We start from the raw sequence: 14468 nt of genomic DNA, 5'->3' as shown, positions 1-14468 counted from the left end.
AAAGATGATTAAAATGGGTGTATACATAAATCTATAAAAGCACTTAGAGGCTATGTTATAAATGCCTGGACAGACAGATACTGCATGCATTTGGGGATTTAGTCTTTCTGTTCTAGCTAAAGAACTTAGGTAAAATAATTCAGCAATATTATTGGTAGCCTCTGAAAAGGGAGAGAAATCAACTTTAGGAGAAAAAGATCAAAGTAATTGGAAAAACAAGTTGCTTTATTTAAAATGTGCCTTATGATTTTCCTGTAACTAATTTTATAAAAGTAGTATAAAGAAATGTTGATGTATGAAAAGCTGCATTTGTTGCCCTGGAAACTGAATTTTCAAGCTAATTTAAGAATTTTTTCCCTGTCTAAAGATTTCTGAAATCTTGTCTTAAGCAAATAATAGGATTTTTATAGCATCAATGCAAAATGGTAGAAATTTCAACATAAACAAATAAGTTTATAGAAAAGCTATGACTGAAAAATCATGAAATATTTCACAAGAAATGTTTGATGTGTAATTTTTTTATTGTGTCATTGATGCAGATTTTTTTGTCAACAGAATCTTTATAGTTCATAAAGTTTTTTAGCAAAAAGAAAAGGAGTACTTGTGGCACCTTAGAGACTAACCAATTTATTTGAGCATGAGCTTTCGTGAGCTACAGCTCACTTCATCGGATGCATACCGTGGAAAGTGCAGCAGACTTTATATACACACAGAGAATATGAAACAATACCTCCTCCCACCCCACTGTCCTGCTGGTAATAGCTTATCTAAAGTGATCATCAAGTTGGGCCATTTCCAGCACAAATCCAGGTTTTCTCACCCTCCACCCCCCCACACAAACTCACTCTCCTGCTGGTGATAGCCCATCCAAAGTGACAACTCTCTACACAATGTGCATGATAATCAAGTTGGGCCATTTCCTGCACAAATCCAGGTTCTCTCACCCCCCTCCCAAAAACCACACACACAAACTCACTATCCTGTGTGTGTGTGTGTGGTTATTGGGAGGGGGGTGAGGGGGTGAGAGAACCTGGATTTGTGCAGGAAATGGCCCAACTTGATTATCATGCACATTGTGTAGAGAGTTGTCACTTTGGATGGGCTATCACCAGCAGGAGAGTGAGTTTGTGTGGGGGGGTGGAGGGTGAGAAAACCTGGATTTGTGTTGGAAATGGCCCAACTTGATGATCACTTTAGATAAGCTATTACCAGCAGGACAGTGGGGTGGGAGGAGGTATTGTTTCATATTCTCTGTGTGTATATAAAGTCTGCTGCACTTTCCACGGTATGCATCCGATGAAGTGAGCTGTAGCTCACGAAAGCTCATGCTCAAATAAATTGGTTAGTCTCTAAGGTGCCACAAGTACTCCTTTTCTTTTTGCGAATACAGACTAACACGGCTGTTACTCTGAAAGTTTTTTAGCTTATTAGTTATAGAAATAACTGAAACAAATGAAAGAACATTCCTGTGCAGTTATATTCTGTGAAAATGGCACTTCCTTACTCCGTAGTCCTAACACATGTTTATTCAGAGTTCTAGCTACATACTCTACTCATTAAATTAATGTTTTGCCACATTTTACTCTTGTTAAATCTGCACAGCCAATGCAACTCTGTGAAAGGGAGCTTGATTTTATTCTGCTTCATGCATCAGCAAGAGAGATGTCAGCTAAATTTTCAGAGTAGACTTTTTATAGTTGATGATACATGAGCCAGAAAATACACAGCTCTCTGTTTCTGATCTCATGTTGAATTTGCAACGCTGGCAGTTAGGAAAAATAACGGGCTTTTTAGTTTACATTAAGTAGCATTGATCTGGAAGTTCAATAAAGACAATAAATAGAAAGTCTACAGTGTCACTTTTCAGAGTAGTTGCACACTTTTGTGGAATGCGCAAAAAAGATAGGTTTTATAATTAAACTGACAGTACTTTTCTTTTTACTATTTTTATTTATAACTATTCTAGACAACATTGTTTTCTTATTTTATATTTTAATGCAGATTTTTCTCCAAAAGATCCTACTGGTTTCCTTTTCTTAGCTTGTATTATGGAAGTGGGAAATAACTACAGTGCTTTCTCTTTTTCTCTTTTTGGCTCTGTACAAGGGTGACTGTAATAAGAAAGGAACAAATGTGAACTGGATGGCTTTAGAATTTCAGACATAACTGGACTTTTCTGTTTGTCTAAAGTTGTCATACCCATATCAATAACACCCAATAAATACAGCGATTTTTTTTATTTGTAATTCCATTTCATGCTATCAATAAAGTACACTACAAGATAAAGCCCACCAAGAGATTACTACACTTCGTGACTGCTCAAGGCCACTTAGCTGGTGATCATAATCTTTATGATGGCTGTCATACCTTATCTGAGGAATGACAGGTTGTGCCGGTGGTAAGATACTCACAGGCTTCACATAATTATCCTTGTTCTCTCAACCCCCTAGCCAACCGCTTGTACTCAGCCCCTGGTGGGTGGAAGAGAGAAAGTGCCACGTGTTAATAAACGACAAACCCCCTCACCAGGACAAATGAGTTCTGAATGGAGGCCAAATTCTGTCATTTTCAGCAGAATGGATGGTGGCCAGGAAATGGACCCTCAAAGACAGAGGTGTTATGTGGAGGAAATGGGAACCATTAACAGCTCCAGCAGTGATGTTGAATGTGTCTGGTGGAAGGGTAGGGAAAGATTACTTAACATTCCATGAAAAAGTTCAATTCAGTAAATGTGGTTCTCTTCTGAAAAGTGGCTATGTAAAAAATGCCACCTTCTAAACTCAGTAGATCTGCTCCACGTGTGTGTTCAAAGTTGCATCTTGCTTACTGAATGAAGAAAAATAACTTGTGCGGCTTTTTAATGCTGTTTCACTCTCCTGAACCAACAGAGCTAAGAGCGAGTGAGCTGGATTCTATTCCTTCTTGTGCATCATCAAAAGATTGTTTACTTGTTCCAGTGAGCTAGAACTGTGCAATTGAGAGGCTGCACTGGTGTAACTGAGGGCATAAATGAAAGAATGTGGGTACCGCAGGTATAAATGAGGGCTTAATTTTCCCTGTGAAATTGTTTGTTCTTCTGAACTGAACACCTTTGCTATGGAAATCGAGAGACCATAAACGATGAACCCCAGGACACCCATCACTTTTCTGAGTAGAAGTCCACATTAAAAATTAGAGGATTGAGCAGGATGCAGCCTGCTAACATTCAAACTGGGCTCCGTGTCACTCCAGGAAACTCCAGAAAGTCTGACTTGTGATCGGTGTGATAATTTTATTGAAAATGCTTTAGGAACAAAACTATGCTTATTATAATATTCTGTACTTTTTACTCAGTTTGCTTTTTTAAAGCAAACAATTACAGATCATAAGCTGAATCTATTAGCTGTACAAAAGCGATACTTATTACGGCTGTAAATGAATACTGCAGGGAACACACTCAATCATTTTGAGTCTGTCTCTTAGCAAGAGACATAGGAATAAAAATGCAGGGCATTCCTGGATTCCCTTTATAAGGATAAAAGTCACCCATTTCAGAAAGCAGGAGGCGGAAAGAAAAATGGACGTAAGGAGATTGTTGCCATTGGCATATAGATTAATTTATGGCATAAGAGCACAAGCAATACTTGGGGGGGGGAAACTAGAACCAGGATAGTACCAACAATACATATTATGCTATACCAGCTAGCTAATATGTCATAGCAACTAGAACTGTACTTATTCATTCTTTATTACAACTCAGCATCTCCAGCCAGAACAGAGCCTGGTTAACGTCTATGTTCTTTGCCCCATATACAGTATAATTATCTCTCCAAGGCAGTTTGTCCCTACCCCTTGTGTTGATTGGCAGGGAAAGAAGAATGATTATAGTCATCCTCCTGCATGAGGTCCAGGGGTAATCGCAGTGTCAGTACATCTCTGCTGAGACTGCCAAATAGGGAAGGTGGTGGTGCTGGTGGTTTTTGTGACGTGAACAGTGGTCCAGTAGGAACTTGTCTCACATAAACCAAAAAACCTGTGAGAGAGAATTGTGAAGAGCAGGTGGCTGCCATTTTGACTGATGAGGTTTCATGATTAATCTGTTGCTCCTCTGCACTTCTTGAAACAAGATGATATTTTTATTTCCAAAGTTAAGACTCAGTTTTATGTCCAGTTAAGCCTCCATTCCTCCACCAACTCAGAACTGTGCCTTAAAGACACAGCCAAGTCCCTCTTCTTTCTCCCTCTACTTTCTCCTGGGTGCACAAGCAACTTCTGTCTGTCTTGGTTTTGTTTTTTCCTCTCTACCTCCCCCCTCTCCCACAAGCCTATAATACATGAAATCAAGGGTAGATTCATCTAGCATCATATTGCTTTTGCTCCTGCACTATACACTTAACACTTAAGAGCACAGGCTATCAGCATTAAAGGACAGCATGAGGAAGGAACATGAGCAAAGAAAGACTCATGCAGATACCATTCGTGGTCTGAAGCCATCACAGGTGGGAGGTGGTTTTCTGGCAGAATAGACAGTCTGCTCATTACCAGAGAACCATGGAGTAGGGAAAGCAGTTTGGGAGCATATCATATATGCTTGAGACATGTTTTTGTCCTGGTGCCACTTAGAAGAGCAGCCCAGGTCAGTAGTTACACTAAGATCAATACAATATGTCAACAAATGGTGTTTGCTTTGGGTATCATAGCATTTACGAGTAATGCTAATTATCAGTGCCCATAAAACTAAAGAATGGTAAATGATTATGCGCGCTACAGAGAGAGTAAACTTTAATTTTTGAAGTAAAGAAAAGAGAATTTAACTGCCGTAAAAGGAAAGCTACTATTTGATGAATGATGTATTGGGGCAAATTCCTTTACATCTGTTCACCCTCATTAAAGCAATACTAATAGTTAGCTCTTACGTAGCACTCCTCATCTGCAGATCTCAAAGTGCTTTACAAAGGTGGGTAGTGGTATTATCCCCTTATGTCAAATGGGGAAACTGAGGAACAAGTCTTAAGTGACTTGCCCAAGGTAACACAGTGATTTAATGCCAGGCCCAAGAATAGAACCCAGGCCTCCTGCCCCTTTCCCACACCACTTTGCAGTTATCATAAATGTCTGGAGAATCTCTTAGAACTCTTAGAGGAAAATGTAAATCTACCTTTCAGTACCTTAAACCATCCCCTCAGAAAGACAGAATACATAAATGTCTTTCAGCTTAATTTATAAATATACAGTAACTGCTCACTTAACGTCCTCCCGCTTAATGTTGTTTCAAAGTTACATCACTGCTCCATTAGGAAACATGCTCATTTAAAGTTGTACAATGCTCCCTTATAACGTCGTTTGGCTGCCTGCTTTGTCCACTGCACGTAGGATTCTGTGGAAGAGCAGCGACTTTACAAGGGAGCATTGCACAAGTTCCTCTTCTCCGCCTCCTCCCCCTCCCTCCCAGCGCTTCCCTCATCACCAAACATCTGTTTGGCAGCAGGGAAATGCTGGGAGGGTGGGGGAGGAGCAGGAAAGTGCCGCATCTCTGCTCCTCCCCCACCCTCCCAGCACTGTTGTTGGAACTAATTAGTGTTCCCTTTGCATGTTATACATGACATTATACAAATAATGTACCTTTTTTGGTAGAATTCTATTGTGCCATGCAATTTATTACCAGTTCAAATTGGAAATATCCATATCTTTTAAGAAGGAAGTCAGGTGGCCATTAGGTGCAGGGAGAAGTGGCATCATATGACGTCCACTGCAATGTTATTATTTGTAGATTATGGATTTATCATGTCAGAATCGGACCCTAAATAGGCACCCCTTTGCCAAAGTACAGTTCTCAGGAGGTGATATGATACCATCCACAGGTACTCACCGGCTGTAAACACCAAAGTCAAGATCATGCCGTTTCAGCATAGATCTTCATTAGGGACATGTACTCCCCAGCATAGCTGATAACAGGAAGGGACAGAGCCGTGATTCTACCTAATTCCCCCTCTCCCTGCTACATCTGGGGTGCCAAGTGCCTCTGGGGAAGTAATTCTGGAGGAGTCTCTGAGCTCTGGAACTGAAATTCTGCTCAGAATTTATGGCATGCCAGTGTCAGAACAAGGGGAGGCCTTAGTTCCTCCTCTCCTACTGTACACCTGTGCCAGAGCTACTCACAATCCAGCCCCAAGGAGGGAGAACAAAAACAGGCTGCAGGGATTAAAAATGTAAGTGAGATGATGTGGTGAAATTAAGAGAAATATCATTTTAACCTAAATAGCACACAAAATTTCTAAGAGAAGGAGTGGAATTGATCCCTAACTTTCTGTGCAGTCCGTGGGTAGAATTTTAACAAGTGGAAGTGCTGGGAGGGAGGGAGAGGAGCAGGGAAGCGCCGCTTCTCCGCTCCTCCCCTTCCCTCCCAGAAAGTCCCAGGAAGTGGGAGGAGCGGGGATGCAGCGTGCTCCGGGGAGGAGGTGGAGTGGGGGTGGGAAGAGGCAGGCCTGGAGCATCCCCCAGCAAAGTCAGCGCCTGTTCTTCTGGGGGGAAGCTGCTGCTGCTACTGCACAAGGTGCTTCCTAGTATCCTTGCTTGTCTCATTGTCTTCAGCAGGCTGTGCCGATGTGAGGTAAGCCAGGGGCATGTCCCAACCACAGTACTGTACAGTATATAATGCCTTTTGTCTGCCCAAAAAAAATTTCCTTGGAACCTAACCCCCCGCATTTACATTAAAACGTATGGGAAAATTGGATTCGTTTAACATCGTTGCACTTAAAGTTGCATTTTTCAGGAACATAACTACAAGATTAAGTGAGGAGTTACTGTAATTTATAAAGTATATTACATGTGATATAATTTCAATAGAGCATGCTCAGCAGCCACATTTACCAGTAAGCAAAAGGAAATCTAAAACGGACTAAATCAAATCAACAGCACAGCAAAAAGTGACAGCTATGCGTATTTTATTCTCAGCCAATATTTGTAATGGGCGCTCATAGGGCAGTATTAATATGCATATATTTTTGGGCTCTGCTCATGCATTAATATGATCACATTATTTCTTCTTTCAGCTCAATGGACTAAAGTCAATATTAGTTGCTTCAGAAAAATTGTGCAATCTTTTTCTGGGCTTCCTAGGAAAGCATTGGCTATGTCAGGCTCATTTCTCATACATGTAATGCCACAGCCTATCCAAACTCTTAGAGTAAGATCAATATGCTATTAAAAATAGTATAGCTTACCTGAAACTTTTTCAAAAACAACATCTATAAAGTCTGTTTTATTCCGAAATTTGTAAACTTGTCTACCTGCTCATGAATTTCTAAATGTACTTTTTGGTGAAGGATGGCTGCAGCTTGATGATAACATACAAAAGAAACCTATACTCAACTACAAATCCAGCCAATGAAATGATCCACTTATACAATGACCTTACTGAAGTCAATGAGAGTTTTGCTATTGACCTCTGCGGGGCCTAGATTTCACCCATAGTCTCTTAAATCTTTCCTTTATTCTGGACTTTACTGGGCGATATGTTACTTTATGTAATTTGTGTGGTTTTAACAAATAAGGGTCACATTTTTCTTTTAGGGCCTGACCCAACTCCCATGGAAGTCAATGAAAAGACACTGATGTACCGCCACAGGAGTTGGATCAGACCCTTTATTTGGTGTAAATCAGCATTTAATCCACTGAAGTAAACTGAAAAGGAGTACTTGTGGCACCTTAGAGACTAACCAATTTATTTGAGCATGAGCTTTCGTGAGCTACAGCTCACTTCATCGGATGCATACCGTGGAAACTGCAGCAGACTTTATATATACACAGAGAATATGAAACAATACCTCCTCCCACCCCACTGTCCTGCTGGTAATAGCTGATCTAAAGTGATCATCAGGTGGGCCATTTCCAGCACAAATCCAGGTTTTCTCACCCTCCACCCCCACAAATTCACTCTCCTGCTGGTGATAGCCCATCCAAAGTGACAACTCTTTACACAATGTGCATGATAATCAAGTTGGGCTATTTCCTGCACAAATCCAGGTTTTCTCACATCCCCCCACCCCCATACACACACAAACTCACTCTCCTGCTGGTAATAGCTCATCCAAACTGACCACTCTCCAAGTTTAAATCCAAGTTAAACCAGAACATCTGGGGGGGGGGGGTAGGAAAAAACAAGAGGAAACAGGCTACCTTGCATAATGACTTAGCCACTCCCAGTCTCTATTTAAGCCTAAATTAATAGTATCCAATTTGCAAATGAATTCCAATTCAGCAGTTTCTCGCTGGAGCCTGGATTTGAAGTTTTTTTGTTTTAAGATAGCGACCTTCATGTCTGTGATTGCGTGACCAGAGATATTGAAGTGTTCTCCGACTGGTTTATGAATGTTATAATTCTTGACATCTGATTTGTGTCCATTTATTCTTTTACGTAGAGACTGTCCAGTTTGACCAATGTACATGGCAGAGGGGCATTGCTGGCACATGATGGCATATATCACATTGGTGGATGTGCAGGTGAACGAGCCTCTGATAGTGTCGGTGATCTTCCTGATAACACCATCCTGGCCACTATGGATGTAGAAGCCCTCTACACCAACATTCCACACAAAGATGGACTACAAGCCGTCAAGAACACTATCCCCGATAATGTCACGGCTAACCTGGTGGCTGAACTTTGTGACTTTGTCCTTACCCATAACTATTTCATATTTGGGGACAATGTATACCTTCAGATCAGCGGCACTGCTATGGGTACCTGCATGGCCCCACAGTATGCCAACATTTTTATGGCTGATTTAGAACAACGCTTCCTCAGCTCTCGTCCCCTAAAGCCCCTACTCTACTTGCGCTATATTGATGACATCTTCATCATCTGGACCCATGGAAAAGAAGCCCTTGAGGAATTCCACCATGATTTCAACAATTTCCATCCCACCACCAACCTCAGCCTGGTCCAGTCCACACAAGAGATCCACTTCCTGGACACTACAGTGCTAATAAACAATGGTCACATAAACACCACCCTATACCGGAAACCTACTGACCGCTATTCCTACCTGCATGCCTCCAGCTTTCACCCTGACCACACCACACGATCCATCGTCTACAGCCAAGCTCTGCGATACAACCGCATTTGCTCCAACCCCTCAGACAGAGACAAACACCTACAAGATCTCTGTCAAGCTTTCTTACAACTACAATACCCACCTGCAGAAGTAAAGAAACAGATTGATAGAGCCAGAAGAGTTCCCAGAAGTTACCTACTACAGGACAGGCCTAACAAAGAAAATAACAGAACGCCACTAGCCGTCACCTTCAGCCCCCAACTAAAACCCCTCCAACTCATTATTAAGGATCTACAACCTATCCTAAAGGATGACCCAACACTCTCAAAAATCTTGGGAGACAGGCCAGTCCTTGCCTACAGACAGCCCCGCAACCTGAAGCAAATACTCACCAACAACCACACACCACACAACAGAACCACTAACACAGGAACTTATCCTTGCAACAAAGCCCGTTGCCAATTGTGCCCACATATCTATTCAGGGGACACCATCACAGGGCCTAATAACATCAGCCACACTCTCAGAGGCTCGTTCACCTGCATATCCACCAATGTGATATATGCCATCATGTGCCAGCAATGCCCCTCTGCCATGTACATTGGTCAAACTGGACAGTCTCTACGTAAAAGAATAAATGGACACAAATCAGATGTCAAGAATTATAACATTCATAAACCAGTCGGAGAACACTTCAATCTCTCTGGTCACGCAATCACCGACATGAAGGTCACTATCTTAAAACAAAAAAACTTCAAATCCAGACTCCAGCGAGAAACTGCTGAATTGGAATTCATTTGCAAATTGGATACTATTAATTTAGGCTTAAATAGAGACTGGGAGTGGCTAAGTCATTATGCAAGGTAGCCTGTTTCCTCTTGTTTTTTCCTACCCCACACCCCCCCAGATGTTCTGGTTTAACTTGGATTTAAACTTGGAGAGTGGTCAGTTTGGATGAGCTATTACCAGCAGGAGAGTGAGTTTGTGTGTGTATGGGGGTGGGGGGGATGTGAAAAAACCTGGATTTGTGCAGGAAATAGCCCAACTTGATTATCATGCACATTGTGTAAAGAGTTGTCACTTTGGATGGGCTATCACCAGCAGGAGAGTGAATTTGTGTGGGGGGGTGGAGGGTGAGAAAACCTGGATTTGTGCTGGAAATGGCCCACCTGATGATCACTTTAGATCAGCTATTACCAGCAGGACAGTGGGGTGGGAGGAGGTATTGGTTCATATTCTCTGTGTATATATAAAGTCTGCTGCAGTTTCCACAATATGCATCTGAGGAAGTGAGCTGTAGCTCACGAAAGCTTATGCTCAAATAAATTGGTTAGTCTCTAAGGTGCCACAAGTACTCCTTTTCTTTTTGCGAATACAGACTAACACGGCTGTTACTCTGAAGTAAACTGAGTTACTCAGGATTTACTTCATTGTAACTGAGAGTAGAAATTGGACGTAAGCATGAAATAAAACAAACTCTTGGGTCTGAAGCCTGCTAATCTTATTCATGCAAGTAGCCCAATTGAAATCAGCGGGACTACTTGTATGAGTATGGCAAATGGATTTTAGAGCCTGATCCGTAGAGGTGCTGAGCATTTGAAGCCAGTGGAAGTAGTGAGTGCTTGATACCACTCAGGATTCAGTTCTGGCCCTCCGAAAATGTCAGGATTCTAAGATATTGCAAAGCAGATGTGCTACGCTCTGGGATTTGAAAAAGAAACAAACAAAAAAACCCGACAATTTATCTTACAATACCCTGTGTTCCAGCTTCCCAAATTTAGGCTGAATATCACTACTGTAGAAAGTTTGAACAATGGATTGCTCTGGGATTTTGTAGTACTCTGTTGGAAAGCAGCCTGTCATGTTACTCATGCACTTTTTACCTTGCTTGAATAAGCAAACAGATAATCATTCTTATATTGGTGTGTAACCAGCACCAAGTTAAACTCTCATCAAATCCTGAAAATGAAAGCCTACTGACTAAAACAATACCATTCTGCTTCCACAGAGTATTGTGAACTCAGAGAAACGACCGTCCCCATGACAAAAGCATAACAAAATGGCTATGTTTCAACTTTATTTAAAAAGCAACAACATTATTCTTGTTTTAAACTATGCATTTAAATCTTACAAAAATATTAATTTTGAGTTGTCACAGGACTTCAGTCTCAGATAAGGACCAAAAACATAGCTTTTTTTTTTTTTAAAGCCTGCAAAGCATAATAATAATGGTAATAGAAATGTGCTCTGCCTTTTATAAACCTCTCTTAAAGCATGATATATTCCTCAGGAGTGTTTATAACCCTTGCAGCAGTGTTCTGATGTATGAGAACCAATGAAGTGTACAAAGCATAAAGATGGAAAAGCAATGTTGATTTTTAAACATTTCTGGTGTTAATGAGACCTGATCCAAAGCCCCTTCAAATCAATGGGAATCTTTTCATTGACTTAATTGGGCTTTGAAGCAGACCCCAAAAGGATTAGCAGTAACTCAGGTAATTACATTTGTTTTTTTAGAAATATGATTTTCAGCTTGAAATGTCCCTGCAAGCGAAACATTTTAATAAAATAGCACTTTGTTGAATGCAAATATCCTTAAGATGACCATGGAAAATGTAAAGATTGTTTTAATTCAAGCATAGGACATTTGTAAATACATGTTTTTCATTCTTATATACTTAAAAATGAATTATCCTTGTTCTCACAATAGTGTAGCTCTAAGATATCTACTCTCCCATCAGTGTGGGTAGATGTGTGCTCACAAGACCAACCCAATTCCATAAATAGCCTTTCAACTTGCTTACACCTCAGTTGAAACAGACCTTTAAGAGTTTAAACATTGTTTCTGAAAATGTTTTGCTCCCTGTTTAATATTTAAATCTTTAAAGATAAAGTACTTGCAGTATGCTGTAATGAATGGCTCTTGCAGCAATTTTAGTACATATGATAATTATGCATACAAAAGCTGTATTAAAAACATTATAAAGATTGCAAAGTCAATCACTCAAAAGGCATGACATGCCAGAATTAAGGTTGCAAGTACACTCTTAATTCAGCCCCCTTGTGTGTTTTCATTATCATAGTCTTTAATTACATAATCACATACTGTTTTTTTTCCCCAAGACCTTTGCCTCATTCTGGGCACAGAATGGATGGTGCTCACTTAATAAATGGCTATTTTGTATTTTGTTTTCTCGTAGTTGCTCAATGTGTGGCCCCAGGCCTTACTTGCTACACATTATTCATGTCTGCTCTGAAAACTGAATTTTTAATTTCTTCATGGGCTTTCCACTGTGATTTTCACTATAGTATCTGAATGCTTCACAAACATTTAATTAATTTATTTTTAAATACCCCTGTGAAATGAGGCGGTGGTATTATCCCCATTGTACAGACAGGGAGCCGAGGCACAAAGAGATTAAGGTCAAAAGTGTTCACTAATTTTGGGTATCCAATTTGAAACATCTAGGATCTGATATTTTTCAGAGTATTTAGCATTATATAGCACTTCATATGTTCAAAGCAAAATTCCCATTGATTTCAGTTGTATCTGAGAGAGCGCAGCACTTCTGGAAATCAGAGCCCAGAGTCTCAAGTTGGGCAACCATCAGATAAGGAGCATGCAACTAGTGACCACCTGTGAAAAGTCTGGTTGAAGTCACTTGCCTAGCACCATACAGGAATTCTGTGGCAGAGGCAGGGATAGAATCCAGTTCTTCACGGGAGCATTCAACTGCCTTAGCAGGAGACTGTCCTTTCTCTTTCTGCAATCCCCTCCCTCATTCACTACCCACCTTCCATCTTCTGCAACAAATGAAGCCGAGGTCCTACAGACAACAGCCTTCATTAGACAACCCTGATGATTCATCCTCAGAGCAGGTCCATCATATGCACTGAATGAGATAGCGCTCGTTTGGAAAAAACAGTATGTGATCATGTAATTAAAGACTGTTGTCATAATGCAAATGCACAAGGGTACATCCAGACTTTACCCCTTGGGCCCCATCCCCTCCAACTTGTCCTTCCCCAGTCTTTTCCTCATCCCTGTCTCCTTTTCCCAGTCCCATTCTTGTCACCTAGCCACTCCCTGTCTCTACTCCTTAGGCTTCTCATCTCAGTGCCAATACCCTTGCCCAGACAATCTAGTACCCTCTCACACAGCTCCTCATCCGATCAGTCTCTTGTCCTCCTCTGCCCAAATTCCTTGTCCCTCCGTTTTACAGGGGGAGAAATTGAGACACAGGATGATTAAGGACCAAATCCTAAAAGCAAGCAAGGGGCCAGGCTCTGCTCTGGAGTTCTTCACAGCCTGAATGAGGAAGGGTTAGGCTCCTAACCTCCTGCCATAGAGTGGTGCTGTGCCACAAACACTATGAAGTCTCAGAAGCACAACAATCTCTGTAGAGGGTCTGTTCCCCCTCCAGGAAAGAGGGTGGCTGGTGGATCTGAGTAATCTACTGCCCTCACCCCCAGTAATTTTTCCAACCCCCACCATGTGTTAGGGTGGAGGGAAGCCAACAGAACTGAACTCTGCAGCGTGCAGTGGGCCACCCTCCTTGCACAAGTCTTCTGATCCTGCCCCACTGGTGCCAGTTCTGCTAGATCAGGGTCTGCTGTGTAGGAGGAGGCTGTACTCTACGTTATTCGCCTAAGGTCACCCAGGAAGTTTGTGGCATTAGTAGGTGCAGAACCCAGAATTCCTGGCTCCTCATCCTGTCCCTTAATTACAAGATCACTTTCTTTTCTTCATGGAAGGGAACTATTCTTATACTTAAAGAGTGAAATAGAATTGTAAGCAGTCATTTTGTCTGGAACAGGGTTCATAAATTTTGACTGATTGAATGTGACATGTTGAACTTTTATTGTTACCAAGAGATTGAGCACTTTACAATAAATTCTAAGTGACAAAACTCTTTAGCCTTACAACCCTATTAAGAAAACAAAGTGCTTTTTGTAATAGCATATGATCGACTGAGTTGGAATTAAACTAAGATACAAACATTGGCTTTTGCTGTTGTATAAAAGAGAGCCACATCATATGTGGACTATTTACTGTAAATTAAAATATCAACAAAATCAGTGATAATCAGATACAAAGGTGACTCCTCTATAGACACTAGATATTGGGAGGGGCAGAGGGAAGGGAAGGGATACTGTAAATCTTCACCATGGCCCCAATCCTCCAAACTCTTACATGCGTTTAACTTTAATTCTATGAGTAGTCCCCTTGAGATCAATGAATAATTGAAATCAATGGGACTACTCATGGTAGAAAAGTTAAGCACACTGGAAATCTTTGCTGGATTAAGGCCTAAGAGAGTGTACACTCTAGGCTCTGTGCTGTTTTGCTGTGGCAATTCAGCATGTCACTTTGTAGGATTGGGCTCTGGGTGACATTTGTATTGCCAGTTACCAATGAAAGTTCAAGATACTCAG

The 14468-nt window shown here is 41.1% G+C and overlaps 1 protein-coding gene across 4 annotated transcripts in view; it reads left to right on the top strand.

Annotated features, from left to right (window-relative positions):
• The window catches only part of CHN1 (chimerin 1), a 167709-nt gene that overhangs the window by 144860 nt on the left and 8381 nt on the right, over positions 1 to 14468 (top strand). The window lies entirely within an intron of this gene.

Source organism: Lepidochelys olivacea (genome assembly GCF_965140295.1).
Source record: "Lepidochelys olivacea isolate rLepOli2 genome assembly, chromosome: 11".
NCBI lineage: Eukaryota > Metazoa > Chordata > Testudines > Cheloniidae > Lepidochelys > Lepidochelys olivacea.
Note: the sequence above shows the minus strand (reverse complement) of the source record. Positions and strands in the feature narration are given on the sequence as shown.